The sequence below is a fragment of the Oratosquilla oratoria genome, chromosome 42, assembly GCF_046742065.1.
Source record: "Oratosquilla oratoria isolate Oo_2021 chromosome 42, ASM4674206v1, whole genome shotgun sequence".
NCBI lineage: Eukaryota > Metazoa > Arthropoda > Malacostraca > Stomatopoda > Squillidae > Oratosquilla > Oratosquilla oratoria.
Window position 1 is genome coordinate 30,307,860 of NC_134818.1, and position 5,000 is coordinate 30,312,859.

The window sequence follows — 5,000 nt, forward strand, 5'->3', positions numbered from 1 at the left end:
CCACCACATAGGGTACAGGTTCTAATTTTGTCCATGATGTTATTAATCGTGAAAGGTAAACAGAACATTTGCTCGAGCAAAGTCCTCTTGAACCCATTTGCTACAGTGGCCTTCCCCGGGTTCTAATCACCCTTTGTTAGCCAGAGTAAAATCTGCAAAGGCCTTCGTTGTAACAAAGAGGTCGATCGAGAGGATTTCGAACCCCTTTGTCACTGTGGCATTTCCTTGACGTTAGCCAGAATAAAGACAATGAGTTTGCCACCGTAGCGAAGGAGTTCTGGCCTTCGAGCTTCCTCGTCGAGCTCGGGATCTCCTTGTCACTAATTAAAATCACCTGACAAAAACCAGTTGATGATAAACCTTGCATAGAAGCCCCGCCCCACATAGAAACTCCTCCCCCAACGTGCATGTGATTGGTCAACTGATGGGTTGTGGATGACGTCACATATTTTAGAAGCATTATCATTGGTATATATATATATAGGTGAGTTTTAGAATATTCCTGCAACCAATCACATACAGTGGGCGGAGCTTATATCCGGTCCCAGGTGACAACGTACTGTGATTGGTTCCGGGACTTGACCCCTAGAATTCCAAGAACCCTTGACCTCATTTGGGAACAACTTAATTAAGGACAACTGGATTTTGTCAGGAGCCCATTAGAAGAGCTCGAGGAGGGAAAAAATAAAGTGATAAATTTCTGGATCCTGGAAAGGCAAAAGAAGAACCTGGAACGCAGACAGAGGCGTTAAGTGATAGGTTAATTGAATAAGAATAACAACGTAAGCAGCCAAGGATGACTTTTCTGCGTCCTGGAAATTTGATTATTTGGAAGAGATCACTGCAACTATTGATTTACTCCATAATATGTATGCATATTGCTATCAGGGCAATCATCCTGTTATTGTTATGTACCAGGAGCCCTTCCTAGTTACAGACTGTTGCTAGGAGACTGTTAATGGTCAACAACTAATGACTCTTAGATACAAGCATAGTGTTCAACTGGTCGGAAGGAATTGGGTAATCTAGGGATTTTTTTTTTTTTTTTTGGGGGGGGGCAAAAAAGTGTTCGAATTTACCGACTTTTCTCAGAATTAGAGTAATTTACGCTCTTTTTTTATATAGTTTATTTTTTATCAAACTTTTTTTTCTCCAGTTCTTATAATGTGGGGCATCTCTGATTACAAAAATTACTTGGTAACACAACTTCTCGCACTAATATCGTAATGACAGAGTTCTCCTAATGACGAAACTTTCCTGATAATAAAAGTATCCAGTTGACAACATTGTTGAGTTCTAAGGAGGAAGTTATATCAGTGTTGCAAATTTCTTTATGAGATTATTTCTTTGTCATTCGTAGATGATGACAATCTTTTCCATGTAGGCGACATTTTCCTAACGACAAAATTTTCCTCTTCTCGTTAAGCATATTTCCGAAAAAAAAAATCTATAAATGAGGATATGAATAAGTAGGTGAATGAATTAATAAATAAATAGAAAATAGTCTTCAAACGTGTACTAGTGATTTTAATAAAAAAAAAAAAACGGAGACAAATGATAAATGATTTATGATTGGGTTTAACGTCGCGGACTCCCCCTATCAGGCGGCTATGACGGTGCTCCTTACGTGAGACTTTGTAGCATAAATGAACCGTGGCCTTGGTCCAACTCGCCGGTGGCAGTGTTCGAACCGCCGTCACTTCGACCTCCGTCGCAAATAGCGACGCTCTAACCCGCTCGGCCAATGATAAACAGATAAGAATATAAGAAATAGTCACTTCTTTGGCTGCTCTCGTTGTTTTGGGAACCCAGAAAGCTTATGCGCATACGCAAACAAGTAAATACCCACATTCCGACATCATACCACATTAATATGCCACATGAACGACGCTCCACATTAATGACTTTTTTTTTTTTTTACATGAAAACAATAAACATTAATCACGTTCTGTATTGCAAGGGTACATTTAGTACCAAAAAGTATCTATACCTTAAGTGTCCATAGGAGTGTGAAAATAATGAAATGATCGATATATTTAGGATCTGAGCGAAATATTACGGAATTAAGCATGCAACAGGGTAAATATATATATATATATATATATATACATATACATATATATATATATATAATATATACACACACATATGTATATATACATATATATAAATATATATGTACATATACATATATATATATATATATATATATATATATATGTGTGTGTGTGTGTGTGTGTGTGTGTGTGTGTGTGTGTGTGTGTGTGTGTGTGTGTGTGTGTATCAGGAGCTTTCGTCTGATTTAAGATTGCTTCGTACAAAGTATACACAGTCTTCTTAAAGCTACAGTGTTGTATACATATAACAGATGTGATTATTTGTAAACTTGAGTATCGCTCACTCAGTGGAACTTAAGGGTTTAGATACTTTTAGGTTTCTATACAAGAGAATGAAAAAGAAAACATTTTAGGACAGTACACCAAACAAATGTCATGCCACACATTACACATAATTCCACATCTTACCCGACATGCCACATAGTTAATAGATAAGTAATAGTTATAAACATATTATTATTATAGGGATGATAGTTGATAAATGCTTTGATAACCTGTATCAAGAATATATAGTAGATTATTCTCTCACATCACACTTCTCATCAATCTTCTTCATCACACGTCTTTACGGAGCACCGGTATGCGGACCGTGTGCTCCGTGGCCTATTTTTTAGGCTAAAGCTACGTTTCGCTTGGAGTGACTATGAGCCAACCACAGCCAATGGCGGGTGACGCGCATTCTACCTCCTGGCATCATATTTGGGTAGACGCTTTGTTAGGTTCTGTTAATATTATATATCAGCCTCGTACTTTGTATCTCGAAGCAAAACAGCCCCATCATTAAAAAAACAAAGAATGAGGGCTCTAAACAATCGTTTGATGATCATTCTTGAGCCATGAACGATCATCGTTGATCAATAATCGCACCAAGCAAAACGTACCTTAAGGCTAGTCTGTGGTACACATACATAAACAAAGGCTGTTTTTCCCTCTTATAAGGGGGTAATCAATTCAAACCATACACATATCAAACATGTTTGTGTCATTTTGACAATTGGAAATAAACTCATCTGCTGGGATTCGAACCCCCCCCCCCAGAGCGGAAGACTAGCCTGCATAAAGGATTTGATGAAATATAGTACATACCACGTTCTACACGAGTGCCCTCGGCAGAATGATTAGTCCGTGAACTAATTTGTTCTGTTTTGAAGGGTCAGTGTAGTACAGGCGGTACAGTCCTCGCTTTATATGAAGCATTCCGCTCTGGCGGGGGTTCGAATCCCAGTAGATGAGTTTATTTACATATCAAAAAGTCACATTCTCTGATGTTGAGGGCTGCCTGTGCCTCACTGCACATCCCGGAATAGACGCAGTGCAGCAAGGCCTTGTTATGTAAACAAACGGGAACCTAACCCAATAATCTCCCTTGTATCTTCTCTTTGTTATACCTGAGTGATGAATATGCAAATAAAAATATAAATAGATATATCTAGATTAATCTAAATATAGAACCTATACATCTTGATGTATACGTACATCGTACCCAGTTACTCAAGATATCGTGCATAATACCGTCACTATCGTGCACGCTATATTAGTTGCTAGAGGTATTATGAGGTCTCCCAAATTAAAGCACAATTATACCAGACCATAACACTTAAAATCATACCATAATAAACGTACCTAAAAGCACATCATACCAATTCTCTCCGCGTCATGAAAGGGCATAGTACTTATCATACCAAGTCACAATATATATCGTACCACAATGTAATATAGAGAATCATACCCAATAGTAATACTCACTGCTGTGTATACGTATTATACCAACTTCCACGTCATCACCAGTTATCGTACATGTCTACCAAAGCATACATTCTACCCGGGTATAATATCTGTATTGGTGTTCCCTTAAAAGACGATATCCATTATACATTTCTAGTATACATAAACTCAAGTACAAGCAATCCTTTCTTCACATCATACGCATTTATATAACTCATTATAACCAACCACTCTGTATGTATTTTTGTTAAGCAAAGTAGATTTTTTTATGTAGGCATTACAGATGTTATATATAGACGAAACTATTACACGCAGACTTTAGTATGTGATTGTACATGTGTTTATTACTTTCGTCTAGCAGATTCGAACTACCAACATTACACGCACACATACACACACACACACACACACACACACACACACACACACACACACACACACACACACACACACACACACACACACACACACACACACACACACACACACACACACACACACACACACACACACACACACACACACACACACACACACACACACACACACACACACACACACACACACACACACACACACACACACACACACATACACAAACACACACACACACACTCGAATCCCGCCCAGGGCTGAAATAATTTCAGTATCGCTGCACTGCGACTCATTACTCCAACTTTCGTGGGCGGGGAGTAGGTGTGCATTACCCATAGATCGGTCATATATGAGGTCTGAGCTCTCTTCCGGGAGGGAAATAGCTGTCGATCACGAGTCCAACACGTGACTAAGACCATTCTTCTGGAATGTCCTCAATGAGAGGCAAGTAACTCCCCCTCCCCCGACACTACCCTCTTGAACTTTAAAACTCCCTCTCAGTAGACACCGATCTCAGTTCCTGAGTTTCCTCAGCAGGCAGCCCCCTCCGCCCGCATACACACAAGCACACACACACACACACACACACACACACACACACACACACACACACACACACACACACACACACACACACACACACACACACACACACACACACACACACACACACACACACACACACACACACACACATTGGACGTGCACAGACTTAATCTAACCTAAACACACACACACACACACACACACACACACACACACACACACACACACACACACACA

The 5,000-nt window shown here is 39.6% G+C and overlaps 1 protein-coding gene across 13 annotated transcripts in view; it reads right to left on the reverse strand.

Moving 5' to 3' along the window:
* The window catches only part of LOC143021708 (muscle LIM protein Mlp84B-like), a 101,885-nt gene that overhangs the window by 65,258 nt on the left and 31,627 nt on the right, over positions 1-5,000 (reverse strand). The gene's annotated exons all lie outside the window — the stretch shown is intronic.